Genomic DNA, 16,892 nt, shown 5'->3' on the forward strand with positions numbered 1-16,892 from the left:
ACATTTAAAGGAGCCTTCACAATGGGACAGTCTGAGTGATGAAGTGACATCATCCAGTTCCTCCAGGATTTCACGGCAGCTTTTTGTAAAAATTGTTTTAAGATGTTTTTTTGCAATGAAACTACGGGAGAAAATAAAAATTGCAAAAACTGACGCTATTTTTTGTTGTATAATGCATAAAAAATGGAAGGCAACTCGTTCCAGTGAGAATGACTCCAGGTCAGAGCAGGTGGAGACTCAGAGAAGAGGAAGAAGAGATCCTCCTCTGCTCTGTCTCAATCACAGGTAGAGCTGATCGTTAGGATCACCTCATCAACTTATCGATTTATAACGTGGCTACCTCCATCTTTTAAGGTGGAATGTTTTCTTCAGTGTTACCTGATGTGTGACTGATGTTTGGAAATCAATCAATGACTGTGACCATGTGTTGTTCTCAGCTCTCTCCATGACAGACTCTTCAGTGATGATCGGATCTTCAGCTTCTTCAAACGTAGATAAATAAACGTGATCATGTGACTGTTGATATTTTATTTCCTCTGGAGAATAAACGTAGTGGAGCGTCGTTGCGGAGGCTCCGGCAGCTCTACACCTGTGGTTCCTCCACCATGTTGCAGCGCCACAAAACTGTTTAACCCTTTCATGTCAGACATGTTTGAACGTCTTCGCTCGGTCTTTAACAGTGATGTCACACACGTCTGCAGCTTCACAACATGCTTCAACACCACAAACAAGGAAGTGAGTTTGGTGACATCATCAAGGATTTGATCAGGGACTGCTGTGATTGGTTCAACTCGAGGGAAACTCTGACGATGCGGAAAAGTTGCAATGATACAAAAATACAAGGTCACACAGAATTCACGGGGATTGGTTGAATTCGTGTTAATTATTGCAACTTCCTGGAGAAACTGACGATTGGTCGACTGGTCAAGCGTTGGAATTTCTTCATTAGTCGTTGCTCTCTCTAAATGATTTGGCATGAACAAGCAGTGTTGCTAACTAAGAGCAAATGTTTCAGACTGTAGCGACAAATCTGGAGACGTTTTGAACAAACCTTTGCGACTGTCTGTAGCTGAGAGTCTCGAGGTCAGACACACCTCTCTGTGTCGTCGACGTGAATGAGTTTCTAACTTTAACTAATCTAAACTTTAACTTTAACTAATCATGTTACAGTGAATCCATCTGAAATCATCAGCTGAGTTTTTGTCTTTTACTAATGTGTTTGGTGATTTTATCACAGTTTTAAAATCAGGATTTTAGCAGCAGCTTGGATGCGACTGCTGGTTAACACGTAGTCTTAGTTAGTCACATGGGGGGGGGGTTCTACTAACTGATATTTTCATAATTAATTAATCTCGATCTGAATCATATGAACCTGTGTCATTCAAACATTTTCATTTTATTGGTTTTTGACAAAACAATCCAGACTCAAAGTAATTTTACTGGCGTTTTCTGCAGTTTTCACCTGTGTCCCAGTTGGTCAGTTGTCATGGAGATGGATCAGTTGACAGGTGAGGTACAGAAGCTCATCACAGCAGACACGTCACATAAATCACAAAAACTAATGAACGTATGAAAAAAAAAGATTCAATTTACAAACATAAATATATATATATATACATATATGTATATATATATATGTATATATATAATTATATACATCAAGTAAATATTATATACATATACGTATATATATATAAAATATATTATATTATATATATACATACACATGTAAATATACATACATACATATATATATACATACACATGTAAATATACATATATACATTATATATATATATATATATATATATATATATATATATACACTTACAGTCACTCAGCTGATGGTTGAGTTGATCGCGGTTCATGTTGAACTAGATGATCAATTCATGGAGACCAGGTCTGGTGTCCAGACCAGAGAAAATACCCATCATGCTTCAGTGGCTCCACTCGACATTTCACGCTTGACACACGATGTGTGACCTGACGGATAAAGTTTCCTCATTATGTTGAAATCCTTCAAAAATCTATTTACTGTTGCAAATTAGTATAAAGAGAATTTCTTAGATTTATTTTTATGTATTTATCTTTGTATCTATTTCTATATTTGAAGCTGTTTTACTGGTTTGTCCTTTTATTCTCTGATCACTTTCTGGATTGTTTTCCTTCTAAAATCCTAATTTTATTTCTGGTTATCTATTTTATTTCTACTTTTATTTGTGGTTTTATTCTCTTCCAAACATCTCCTCTCTTTTAGCATGTCATTATTTCATTTTTACGATTTTGTCTCATTATTTGGTTTTTAACATCCTCCCTTTTATTTCTGGTTTCACTCTCTTGAAAACTCTGTTTTAGTGTTTCATCATTTTATCTTCATCACTCTGTCGTTCTCTTTGAGGAGTTGTTTTTTTATTGCTTTTATTTTGTAAAGTTTGTGTTACATTGTTCGTATGAAAAGTGCAACACAAACAAAGTCTGACTGATTATTTTCTACTTTTTTTCCGTGTATCTCCCAACATGAAATGTAAATACTGTTTCATTGTCACTCCACACAACTAGAAATATACAGCTGGTGTTTCATGTCGAGCTGTAGGACGTGAACTTCTTCTTCTTCTCCTCCTCCTCCTCCTCCTCCTCCTCCTCCTCCTCCTGGATGCAGTTCGGTCTGACCTGGTCAGTGTGGTGAGCTGCAGTGAGCGCTGCGTCCTCCAGGTGTCGCCAACACGACTCCAGTGTCTTTGTTACTCACTGTTTATAAAAGCGTGTGGGTTAAAGTACAGTGTTTCCATTCAGTGTAGTTTAACAGTGTGGGTTTGGTATTCCTGCTGTTTACCATGCAACCCCCCCCCATCCTACCCCCCCCCCCCCCCCCCCCCCCCCCTTTCTAATCCGCTGTCGTCTGTCTGTCCCCTCCCAAACGCCCCCCCACCCAACCAGCCCACACCGACTGACATCAAACACTCCTTTGATACGGGATGGCCTTTATGTGTGTGTGTGTGTGTGTGTGTGTGTGTGTGTGTGTGGGGACGGGGGTTTTATGGTGGGATGGGGGGGCGTTTCCATACCATAGTAGTAAAGAGCTTTTCCTTTTTTCTGCCATGATTTATTCTGGTGTAAAATCTGAGGTGGATTCAGGTTGGAAAGTGAATTTTAGATTTAAATGAGCCGCTGTACAAACTCCATCTGGACACGATGTCACTGCAGAGATGTTCAAGAAAAACAAACAAGTATATCAATATATTTATAGTCTATAAATCTGCTTCAGTCCCTGCAGGAACAAGTCACATGATTTCAACAGTAAAAGAAATAGTTTGACTGATTAAATGATAAAGTCAGAGAAACTAGAAATAATATTATCAACTCCTCATATTCCCACACTGTGAATATTTAAGATTAATTAGATGAATGAAATGTTTTTACGGTCATTTAAACCATCGGAGGTAAAGTTGAACTCAGAGGGAAACAGACTGTCATTGTAGTTTTTGGAAATGTTGGTAATTTTCAGAATAAGAGTCCAGTAGAAACCTCCTGTGTAAATGTGATGCAGATGGAGGGAAAAGTGCAGGCAGACGCACACCAACACATGTCCACTGTGTGTGTGTGTGTTCAGTGTGTGTGTTCAGTGTGTGTGTTCAGTGTGTGTGTGTGTGTTCAGTGTGTGTGTGTGTCCAGCTGACCTTTCCACTCATGAATTTTCAGCCACATGTTAAAGTTTTTCAATAATTCAAAAGCCCTGATGCTGAATCGTCTCTCAGTGTGTGTGTGTGTGTGTGTGTGTGTGTGTGTGTGTGTGTGTGTGTGTGTGTTTGTGTTTATATGTGTGTGTGTGTGTGTGTGTGTGTGTGTGTGTGGATCGGGTGTGAGAGCAGTTGCACGTCTGTAAATGTAAATGCTGCATGTGAATGTGAAGCTGCAGACAAAGACAGAGCTGCTTTTGTTCTTCCATGACAGAGAAGGCCTCTGCAGCTCCTGAAATGGCGGCAGGAGGAAGGAGGCTGAGGAGGGAGGGCTCGAACACCCGGAGCGGAGTCGGAGCTCAGGATGGATCTGGAGTCTGATGTGATTTCAGGTTTTTTCATGTTGAAATGAGCTCCTACATCATCCTGAGGGACAGAGGTGTCCGGTTTTTGCAGGTTTGACAGTTTATGTCACCTTAAATTACACAGACAGAAAGCTCCGCCCACATTTCTACCACACTCATGTTACTCAGATTTATTAGATTTATCTTCAGCTCCAACTCTTTGCTTGTGGTTCGCATAAATTTGCGGTTTTTGTTTACTTTGATCACTGCCTGAGGTCAGAGGTCACTCGTACAATGTAAATATATCTTTAAAGGAATAGTTCAGCATTTAGGGAAGTACATTTTTTCTCTTAGTTGCTAGGAGTCACTAAAGCTCTAAAGCTCACTGATGGATACATTATGTTCATATACGATGTGAATGTGTATTTATTATATTTATATGGTCATTTGTTTAATCTGTATGAAAACCAAAGAGTTGTACAGGTGCTTATGAGCCGGACTGTTTCTTATTGGCTGGGTGCTTTTTACCTTTAGACAGAGCCAGGCTAGCAGTTTCCTGTCTGTATGCTAAGATAAGCTAAGATAAACTAAACTAATGTAACCTTAATTATTGTACACATTTGGATTATTTTAATTAAAAGTTCACCGTTCATTATCAGCTGCAGTACTTAATTATTTACTGTAATTTGTAGCTGGAACATTTAAGTTGGTGTGGAGCACTTTTGGTTCCCACCTGCTATTGTTTGCAGGGGGACAGATGTGAATGTGACAGTCCATTGGATGCACATGTCTTGCTAAGAGAGCAGAATAAAGTTGAGTCAACTGTTCTGCCGTGTTGGAGGTGATTATAGAAAACTGTTAAAGAAAATTGCAGCTTGCTTTTCGCCCACAGCCCAGAAGAACAGAACGACCAAAATACAAATGTTACACTCAGATATAACAAAGATAAAGCAAAACTAAGCCTAGATAAACTGACCTAAGCTAAGCTAAGATAAACTGAGCCAAACTAAGATGAGATAAACTAAACCTTGATAAACTGAACTAAGCTAGGCTAAGCTAAACTGAGCCAAACTAAGATGAGATAAACTAAGCCTAGATAAACTGACCTAAGATAGGCTAAGCTAAGCTAAGATAAACTGAGCTAAACTAAGCTAAGCTAAACTGAGCCAAACTAAGATGAGATAAACTAAGCCTAGATAAACTGACCTAAGATAGGCTAAGCTAAGCTAAGATAAACTGAGCTAAACTAAGCTAAGATAAACTGAACTAAGCTAGGCTAAGCTAAGATAAACTGAGCCAAACTAAGATGAGATAAACTAAGCTAACATAAACTGAACTAAGCTAGGCTAAGCAAAGATAAACTGAGATAAACTAAGCTAACATAAACTGAACTAAGCTAGGCTAAGCTAAGATAAACTGAGATAAACTAAGCTAAGCTACTGCTGGTTATAGCGTCATATTTACAAACATGAAGATCTAACATGAAAATCTAAATTACTTCCTGAATAAAGACTTATAAAACATGAGTAAGAATATTGTCTTTTATATTTTTACATTAGCCTATAGTCACTGACATGCTATAGAATATAAATAAATCTGAACCAGGTCGTTGTTGTCTTTCAGTTTATCTGCTGATCACGTTGAACGAAGCGCTGGGCCTCGCTCCGCCCCCCCATGTCTTCTGGTTTCATTTGAGGAAATGAAAGCTGCTCATAACGAACCTGCAACTGCAGAAACTCTCACTTCAGATCCTCTTCTGCGTTTAGCCACAGTTTCATCTTCTGTGTAGAAACAGGTTCTTATTCAGCAAAAGGCCGAGATCATAGAAGTAAGACGAGTATCTTCAGTGAGACACAAACAACTGGTGTCTCATGATACTATTGTTAATCTCCAGCTCAGGGAATTCCCCTCGTCTCAGTCACAGAAGAAACAGACGTCTCCTGTTGAGTAGAAAATCTGAAGCTACAAATTAAAAACACAACTTCTCTGACTGAGATTTGTTGGAGGACAAGGAGAACGTCGCTCAGCACACATGAAATATCAGAGTAAATGTAGTTTGAAGTATTTGCAGCTCTTGAGTTACAGTTTGTAATAAAGAGGAAGGGTTTTCAAATCTCCTTGAAGTTTCCAGGAGCCGATTCAGCCGACGAATCAGGCTTCAACAAACATGAAGAGACATGATGATCCATCTATCACTGTCAGGTTTTCCTCACACAGAGAAAAACACACACAAACACACACACACACGCCCTCTTTCATAATGGCCAGTAAGTCTGCGTTTCTAAAAATACAGGACTCGCCCTCCGAGACTCCGGGGAGCAGTCACTCCCTGCTGGAGGCTTTTTGGTGGCTGGAGGTTTGAAAAGTTTCCCCTCAGACCATACATGGAGTCCTGACTGCAGCAGGAGGAGGAGGAGGAGGAGGAGGAGGGATGAAGGGCTGAGTCCTGAGAAATACACAAACATGAAACCGACAGCTACCGTGTGTCAGTCTGGTAAAATCACATTTTCCTGGAAATAAGTGGGAAAAATAACTGATTAAATAAAAGATTAACTGATGTGGAGAAAGTTTTTCTTCAGCGTCACAATCAGATGAAAATTTAAACATTAAACCGACAGTTTGTTTTAAGAACACTGACTAGAAATCACCTGCGGATACTGAGGTCGGTGACACCTGGGGGTGCAGAGGCCTCAGTCAGGGACCTGAGGGGGGGGGCAGGAGGTGGGAGACAGCTGGTGTCAGCTGGTGAGCCTCCATTAAGAAACAAATGTCTATTGTTGAGTTTTTGAGTCAGGGCTGTGTTTAGAACCTGATGAACGGATGAATGACGTGACATCAGTAAATAGCTGCTGTTTCTAACTCCTCACGTCCTACAGCTCAGACAGATCATGAGACAACGGGCCCCTGGACACAGTAAAAGCCCCGCCCCCTGCAGAGGAGCGTGGTTTATGGTCGTTCTGAGTCTCTTTGTAAATGTTTTGTCTCTGAGGTCAGTTTGTGTTTAGCCTCTCTGTGAGGTTGTTTCCCTCACCTGTAAGTCACGCTGGATAAAACTGTAAATGTAAATGTTATATATCTGTAGTATTCTTTGTCTGTGCGTTGTCTTTTTGTGTCTTCGTAGTCATTTTCTGGGGGGTGGAGTTGAGGGTCCCTTGAACCCAATCAGAGAAGGAAACATCACTCTCCTGGTTCCCCAGCTTGGGAACAACTGTACTGGAGGGAAAATGAATCTACGTCTGTGTCACGTATCAGGTTAGACTTCCAGCGAGACTCTTCTCCAGCGAGACCCATCATGTCTCAGGAGACGGTGTCGGCACCTTCACCTGTCAGTGTCGTACGTGCCGCAGCTTCGCTCTCGCGCCACCCGCAGGTCATGTTTTCATCTCTGGAATGAGAATCTGCCTCGTTGTGTCTTGTGCCAAGCAACTGAATCATTTCTGGTGAAAGGGGCGAGACCTGGTATGTCAGGCTGCGCTCAGCGTTTTCCTGCTCGGGATAAAAACAAATATTTGCCGTTCGTTGGCTTCGGGGCGGAAATGTGAAGAATGAGGAAGTGCTGGTGTGTTTGTGTGGAGCGAGCGAGGCGGGCTGCAGGAGACGGCCTGCAGGCTCTCAAACATGTCGGCTGGCCAAGATCGCTCCGCACACTTCCTGTTTTTCTCCGCAGCTTCACATTCAATCTGAAAACAGAAGCATAAAAACCCCCTGTGAGGCGTTCGAGGTCTGACTGTGAATCAGAGCAGTGAAAGTGCTGACGGACACGAGCAGACTGACGATCTGAGCCGCCACAGACATTATTACATATTCATATGATGTAAAAACGACCTTTCACTGAGAGGAGGCTGCTCTGCGATGTGTTTGCTCATCTTGTATTTTGATCCTTTTTTAAACCTGTTTCAGACTCGCAGGTTTAACGGGTCCGAGCGGTTCTTTCTGTCCACGTTATTAATGATGTGTCATGTTTCACATCCTGTCCGTCCTCAGAATCAGCAGCTGTCGATATTTTCTCCCTTTATTTTCATCTCCCGACCTGAGAGAACAATAAAACACTGGATTTACAGCAGGAAAGTAAAACCAGTGTAAACGCTACATAAAAGCACCTGGACGTGTAGCCCAGGATCTAACTGCTCTTTGTGCTCATGTTTTTCCTCATTTCTTATCTTTTTATCATCTTCTGTCTCTTCACGGTTTGTCGGATGTCGAGACAAGCTGCTGCCTCGCTCTCACGCTGCGTCTCCTGTTGGACACACAGTTGGTTTTAATGTGAAGAAATGTGTTGAATCCAGTCATATATATTATAATATATTATATATTCAGTCATACTGGGACAACAGCAGAAAGATGCATCCACAAGCAGCTGAACACAAACTGTGAGAGAAAGACATCCACTGTTAGGGTGAGTGATCCTGACCAGGAGCTGGTTTGCTAAGTGCTAACATTAGCATGGCGACAGGCTCACAAGCGTGAACCGCAGTGGTCAAGATGTTGACAGATGTTGTCAGAGGTGGACGGACAGACTGACTCTCTTCACAGGGTCAGACAGAGAAGGTCAGAAGGTCGACGACATTCAACTCTTCACGTTTTACCATGAAGATTAGACGAGAGGCAGAAACTGCTGCTGCAGCTCGAGTTAATCAATCCATACGACCTCTTCCTCCATGTCTGACCACACACACACACACACACACACACACACACACACACACACACACACACACACACACACGCTCTTCAGGAAGGGAGGGGGTGGTCGAGGGGGGAGGAGGTAATTTGAGATGTATTTCCTGAGTCTCATAAAGCAGCAGACTGAAGACCAACGACTGTTTCCACTGGGTCCTAATGTCCATCAGAAAATACAAAGAATAAAACCTTCAACCTTCAGGTCTGTCCTCAGCACCTGTCCCTCACCTGTCCCTCACCTGTGAGGCAGAGGTCCACAGCCTGAACCCAGGTTTAGACCACTAAAACACTCTGGTTAAGGTTAATGAAAGACTGGCGCTTTCGTCAAATGTTAAATAAATAAATTTAAAGCTCCATGTTTCTTCTTCTGTGTTTTATTTGAAGTGTTGATTCATCAGAAGATATAAAAACGAGAGAGGAGGCTCTGATCCTCTCTTCTGATTGGCTGACTGTTTTCTGAGTGATCCAATAAAAATATAGCAGATTTCAGGTAAAAACACTCAGAGAAACCAAATCCTGCAAGGTTTGGATGGTGGGTCCAGGTGGGCGGGGCTTGGTGACTGCTTTGTTGTGACATCACAAAGTTCCAGAAGTCCTGACGGCTGGTTTTAAGGCTCAGTTTCTGAATACAGGCTGTGTGCATTTCTCTGTGGACTGAGGCTTTGATACTTTCACAGTATTAATATAGAAGCTAGAGCTGATCTATAATCACACTACACATGGACACAGACCTTTACACTGGAGGAGCTTTAACTAAGACCACCATCTTTCCCTAACCTCCTCCAAGGGCTCAGATAATGTTGGGAAACTAATTGTACCTGCGTCAATGATACGGAACTAATCTGCAAGATTTTACGTTCAGAATCAACATCCTGCGTCCCTGCGACACATTAAAGGTCCCATACAGCATAAAGGTAGATGTCCATGTGATTTCACAGAATTTACAGAATACAGATCCTGGATGTGTTTACTGAGCCTAAAATGTTGGACCACTCCTTTAAAGCAACAGTTGAATCTGTGGTCTGCGTCACTGAGACATACAATCATGCTCAGGTGGTACGATCAAATGGTCAAATTTGTGTGACTCAAACGTAGAAAAACAAAGCTGGAGATGTTTTAATTTGAAACCTGAAATGGTTTGTGATCTGAGGCGAGATTCAGACTCAGAGCGCTCAGCCGGAAAACCCCTCTGCCCGCAAACAGGTTCCTGCCGGTTTCTGATGCACCTGAAACCGCGACCTCTCCTCTCCTCGTCTAAACCGTCTCTCCAAGTCACAACTCCTTCGATCGACGGAGAGGAGAGGAGCCTCAGGTTTCACTGGTGAGAGTGAACAAACACAACACCTGACCACTGCAGGGCTTTTACTGTGGCGGAAGGGTCAGAGGTCATCTAATGTGCACGTCACATTAGAATGAAATTGAAAACGCAAACTGGTGAAGCTCAAACAAACAAATCCGTTTTTTACATTTTAAGAATGTGGTGTTTTTCAAAATAAAACTTTGCCAACTCAGCAGCAGCTCAGGAACAGGAAGTGAAGGAAACATTTGCTGCAGGTTCAGTTTGAATGTGTTTGTATGTTGACACAGTCAGAAACACTTTATCATACAAAGGAACAACTAGACAACAACTAAAGAGTCTTGATCCTGAAATGAAATTTAAAAAAAATAGGAGTTGGAATATAAGAAGATTTATGAATATGGAGCACTTATTATTGTTAATATAGTTTTAATGTTAAAGCTCCTCCAGTGTAAAGGTCTCTGTCCATGTGTAGTGTGATTATAGATCAGCTCTAGCTTCTATATTAATACTGTGAAAGTATCAAAGCCTCAGTCCACAGAGAAATGCACACAGCCTGTATTCAGAAACTGAGCCTTAAAACCAGCCGTCAGGACTTCTGGAACTTTGTGATGTCACAACAAAGCAGTCACCAAGCCCCGCCCACCTGGACCCACCATCCAAACCTTGCAGGATTTGGTTTCTTTGAGTGTTTTTACCTGAAATCTGCTATATTTTTATTGGATCACTCAGAAAACAGTCAGCCAATCAGAAGAGAGGTGTAAAATGTGCAGTTCTTCTAATGGCCTCTAGGTGCTGCTCCAAAAGCTGCGCCACTGTGCTAATGCTAACACAGCACATGTGTCAGTGTGTTGTAAAAGCTCAGTTTACTTTCTACAAACTGGTTTTAGTGTTAATGAATCAGCTGAGAGTTACCCTTAATTGCTGATTATTAATCATTCATTTAATTAATCATTTTTGAAAATGTCTCGTTTGGTCAGAACCAAGAGGTTTTATTTACACTGAAACACAACAAGTCGTAAATATTCACCTTTGAGAAGATGGAATTGCAAAAAGAAAAGCGATTTAACAACTAATAAATTATCAAAATTGCCAATTAATTTCATGTCAGCCAATTAATTGATTAATCAAGTTAATCAGTTCAGCTCTAGAGCGCTGGCTGGTTTCTGGGGAAATGATGAAAGTGGTGTGTGCTGCCATTTGACTTGTTTGATTAGAAACCTGAGAGGTCGAGTTCAGATCGTCCTGTCACTCATTTTGTGTTAATTAGCTTCCATCAATCAATCAAAGTCGATTCAATGAAAATGTATAAAGTAGCATCAGATTCATCAGACAACCGGGAGCTCTTGTTTATGAAACTGGATCGTGTCAGACAGGAAGGGAGGAGATCTGACCTGGGATCAGCAGAGAGTCGCCGCTCACTGCAGTTTCACTTTTCCTTTCTGCTGTGCTGGTTTTACCCAGAATGCCAAGCTTCACGTGAGGTAAAGATTAAAGGAGCATTACACTCATTGTGACTGTTACAATCTGGAGGTGTGGAGTTGGAAACCAGGCAGGGAGGCTGTCCCAATGCATTATGGGAAATGTAGGATCCAGTGATTTGCAGCTTGACGCACATGAGCGACTATAAATCAGGATTGTGATCGTTCTGTTGTGAGTCGTCCATCTTTATGGAAGTGTGAGACTTAATTACACATCGCTTCCTTATTGGTTGATTAATAACTGATTTTGATTTAATTTCCTCATCATGCCAGACATTTGTCTCAATGAAATACTTCTGATGCACTTGAAGGGGAAAGAAAAAGACTTTTGGACTCTGCTGTTCTGGTCCAAGTGAAGAAGAACAGGAAGTAAAGAGAGAAGCCTGGTGTTTAATCATCATCTTAAAACTCAACCTATAAAATAAAAGACTTTCTTCTCAGGCTACGCTGAGTGTTTTCCTTCCCCAGCAACAACAATAATGTTGAACTTAAATCAAAGCTCCATGTTTTCTTCTTCTTCTCTGTTTTATTTGAAGTGTTGATCCATCAGAAGATATAAAAACCATCTCAGTGCAGTTTCACATCTCCTCTCTCAGGCTTCTCTCTGGAGCTCTAGTAACAACAGGTCAGTCAGCCAATCAGAAGAGAGGAGGCTCTGAGCCTCTCTTCTGATTGGCTGACTGTTTTCTGAGTGATCCAATAAAAATATAGCAGATTTCAGGTAAAAACACTCAGAGAAACCAAATCCTGCAAGGTTTGGATGGTGGGTCCAGGTGGGCGGGGCTTGGTGACTGCTTTGTTGTGACATCACAAAGTTCCAGAAGTCCTGACGGCTGGTTTTAAGGCTCAGTTTCTGAATACAGGCTTTTGGGACCTTCAACGTTTAGTGATTCCTCCGACATGATGTTGAATGAACTGGATTTTTTGAGGGAACCTAATTTCAGTATTGAAGCTGATCAATGTGAAACTTGTTTACTGTTCAGTCCGATTGATTGCTCACAGATCACATCTATGACTAAGAGAATCACAATAAACAGCTGCTTAGCAACAGGAGGAGTTAGAAGGAAAGAGTCAAGAGACTGATCATCAAAATAAAAATCTGTTTGTCCTCTGTCTCGTGACGAGGTCGGATGTGAGATGTTCGAGTGGCCTGGAGCTGGAAAAGGTCGCGACCTCTGGTCTAGAGTCTGACATCATGACGAGGTGTTTGAAGAAAAGGAAATGAAGACAGGTGAGGAGGTGAAGACGTGGACACCTGAGACTGTCAGAGCCTCCGGTCCTGCACAACCAGTCTGACATCAATCAAGAGAGCAACAAGGAGGAACTACTTTCTCATGAAGCGGTTCTTAGACTCAGACTTTGACACCTTGAGCTCAGACTGAAGCACAAAGACAAACTAAAGAAGCAGCCGTCGTCATCACACGCCTCGTTTACGTGTCAAACGCACGTGATTCAGGAGCCGCTGAACAAAACAGGGGCAGACATGCGTGACGGAGGCTGGTGTCTCTGAACTGGGACACCGGGTCCCCCGTCGTCCCAGAGGATCGTCACGGCAACAGGGAGGACAGAAGAGAAGCAGGTTAATTAGCTCCATCACATCAGATAAATGAGCAGCAGAGCTCCGACTCGACGGACGGACCGATCCAGGTCTCAGCAGGAGATGCCGCAGGGTTTAAGGATATTGTCAGGGTGCTGTGACCTTTGACCCCCAGGTCTCGTTATCAGCCGTGATGGGAGTGACACTTGGAAGACTTCTAGAAAATCCCTTTTTGTTAAATTGAGGCGTTTATTGAAAATATGTGGAATTTAAAACAATTAAATAATTTAACATTTATTTACTGAACTTTTAAACGTCTGTGTTTTATGTGATCAGGCTTTCATGGTCATTTATTCATTCACATATTCCACATTAACACAGTAAAACAGATGCATATAAGAAATGTTGATTGATTGTATTTTGATTCCTCCACGCGGGCGACCGCCAGAGCAGCCGCCATTTTGTTTTCTCTCGTGGACATGATATCGCAGTAACACCTCGACAGAACTTCTTCAAATTTGGCACAAACATTCACCAGGACTCACGGATCAACTGACTAGGTTTTGGTGGCTAAAGATCAGAGGTCAAAGGTCAAGGTCACAGTGACATCAGAAATCACCTTTTAACCATTACTCAAGACTTCATGACAATTATGACAAAATGTCACTGACATGGTTCATGTCATCTGACTGTGGATGAACAGGATGTGACCTGGAACTCGTCTGAGTGGAGGAGGGATACGACCACGAGGAGGTGATTCTACATTTATTATTATTGTGACTCTGACTGAAACGTGTTCTCAGCTGTTTCTGAGCTGCATCATGGAGGATCCACGGACTCTCTGACATCTGAGAGTTTGATAAATGATCTTTATTTTTATCTTCACCTAAAGTCCAAAGGTTTGTTTGCAGTTTGATAAAAGGTCTGGCCTCTCACTTCCCAGTTACTGCTGACTTCACTGATTTAGATTTTACAGACAAAACCTCCGATGATAAACACAAGTGAAAGACTGTGTTTCCTACGGGTGAGGAGGAGAGGCGGGTGACTGAGGGTTTGTGGGTAAAAATTCAAGACCAGTGAGTGGAGACAGCAGAGGCCTCTGGGAAACTGACTCTCCTTCACGCTCGGCAAACACAGCCATCATCGCCACAACACGTCCCTGCAGCAGACGTGAAGCCGCCTCTCTGTCATATAAACAGCACGACGTTCGCAGTGAGGAGACCTGAAAGTCTTTCCTGGACAACTGAGGTCCTGCACCGTGTCCACGTCAACCTCTGTTTGGTTTGCTTCATTTTCTACATCCATTCATGTCTGTCCACACTGTGAGGAGAGAGTCTGTAGCATCTGTTTTTGAAGGCTAACAAAACACTGGCTTTGTCTGGGCTGGATTATGAAGCGTTGACAAAGCGTCCAGGTTTATGTCTAAAGAGGATCCAGATCCAAAGCTCGTCAGACCTGCTGGGGCTAGTTAAAGTTGCTAAGCTACGATTATGCTGTGTTCACGTTGTATCGGAGTTATCGCAATTACCAGTTCCCCACTTGTAAACGGCGTTCCTGTCGTGGTTATGACTGGGTGTGTCGGACTTTCCTGAAAAGCTCTGATTCATCCAACATGGTGGTAAAACGTACAGAGGTGCTGCCAAGTCTGATGCTGAAGGAAATTAAATGTTGATTAGTTGATATTATTCGTAGCTATAATGAACAAAACGTTATTAGACTTTGTTTAATCAGTGTCTTTTTTTTAGTAATTTGCTCGTCAGGTTGTCTGACGTGTGTCAAGGAAACATTTGTGTTTTCTATCATCATGAACGCGAGCAAGTCGTAAACGTGGGAACCTTTCCCATCATTACCTCTCCTCATGAGACGGTGGAAGGGTCTAAACGGTCAGTTAGGGCCAGTGCCACAGCCAGTGAGCAAGGCACACCTGTGACATGTGACAATCAGGTGGTAAATAACTAGAATCACCTCGTGGTCGTCTGCCTCCTCCACTCAGACTGGTTGCACGTCACATCCCTGTTTCCAGAATCAGATAAAATATGAACCATTTGTGTGAAGTCTTGAGTAATGGCTAAAAAGTGTTTGGTGAGGTCACACTGACCTTGACCTTTGACCTTTAGCCCCCAAAATCTGATCAGTTCATCCTTGAGTACAAGAGAATGTTTGTGCCAAATTTGAAGAAGTTCCTTCAAGGCTGCACTGAGATATCGTACCTGAAAACAAAATGGCTGCTCTGACTGTCACCGGGCGGAGGAATAAAAAACAGTCAGAAACGATCCAGCAGTAATCAGCTGCCATTCATTCTGCTGGAGTCTCGTGCTGAGCGCCCTCTGCTGGCCACAGCACAGCACAGCGCAGCCTGTCCAGCTCCTGACGACACTGCAGAGAGCTGCAGACCCTCTCCCTCCCTCTACCCACCCCTCCCACCCCTCCCACCCCGGCACGCACGGCACAGCACAGCACCGGCAGCAGATCGCCATGGCGACAAGCCCAGATTGCCGGTCACCACAGTGTGAGGTCAGTGTTTCCATGGCGATGGAGCAGATGAACGGTAATCTGTCCTTGTTTTTGCACCGTGGAAACGGGACGGGCGGGTGGAGAGAGAGAGAGAGAGAGGCAGAGAGAGAGAGAGAGGGAGGGAGGGAGAGAGAGAGAGAGAGGCAGAGAGAGAGAGAGGGAGGGAGAGAGACTGAGGCGGGGAGAGAGAGAAGCAGAGAGAGAGAGGGAGGGAGAGAGAGAGGAGAGGGAGGGAGAGAAGAAGGGGAGGGAGAGGTGGACTCGTGAGCATGTGTTAGCATGTGTGTGTGATCTCACTCACTAAAGCTGCAGCCCCCCCCCCCCCCCCCCCTCTCCTCGCTCTTAATAGCAAGTTTGCCATCATGCAGTGCAGATCAAGCCGGCGGAAGATTAAAAGGCGCTGACGAGCTGGAGCAGCAAAAAAACAAAACGAGGTCACGGTGAAAACAGCATTTCGCTGCTGAGGGAGAGACGCAGCCTGGACACGGCGGGAAGGACACGAGAGGACAGTTAGATAAAGTCTCTGTAGATCTTCCACACTAACACACTGACGTAGAGACTGTCTGTCTGTGATCCCTGCACCTGCACTCTGCGTGTGTGTGTGTGTGTGTGTGTGTGTGTGTGTGTTATCTTCCTCTGTGCACTGAGGCTTTTTCCTTTATGTCCAAGTCACGTAACGTGAGTTAAGTTTGTGATTTGAATGGAAACAGCATTAGTTTGGGGGGGGGGGGCAGTTCCTCACATCCGCCACCAGATGTTAATAAAGAGTCAGATTTCACTGATATCACCTTTAATTGGTGACGTGATTGATGAGGAGAAGTGTGTTTCACAGCTGGGGGGGGGGGGGGGGATTTAAACCCCCTTTAGTTTTAAAAATCAGATTGGAGTGAGAGATCTTCTTCTTCTTCTGTCATTCGGCAGCTCCGACAGGAAACAGACGGATGTGGGGCGGTGACGTCACGCGGCGTCGCAGTGAAAAGGAGCGAATTCAGAAAAAACGTGTTTGTGTTTTCACAAAGTGCAGCCGCTGCACATCCACACCAGCTGCACATTCATCATCTCACACTCCTCTTTTCTTCTTCCCTCTCTCCTTCAAACCCGCCCTCCTCTCCTCCTCCTCCTCTCCTCCTCCTCCTCCTCCTCTCCTCCTCCTCTCTGGCATCTTTCAAACGGTGCAGAGGCTCCTGATTGGCCGGCTGACAGGCTTGGTGTGAGGTGTGAGGGGGCGGGGAGCGGCAGCCAATCCCGTGCTCCCTCCATCTCCCAGCCCCCTCTTCTTCCTTTTTTTTCTCTTTTCTCTCTTTTTTAAAAACCCAGCATGAATATTCACCCGCCTATACCATAAACACCCCCCCCCCCCCC

The sequence above is a fragment of the Seriola dumerili genome, unplaced genomic scaffold, assembly GCF_002260705.1.
Source record: "Seriola dumerili isolate Sdu_G_001 unplaced genomic scaffold, Sdu_1.0 BDQW01005112.1, whole genome shotgun sequence".
NCBI classification, from domain to species: Eukaryota; Metazoa; Chordata; class Actinopteri; order Carangiformes; family Carangidae; genus Seriola; species Seriola dumerili.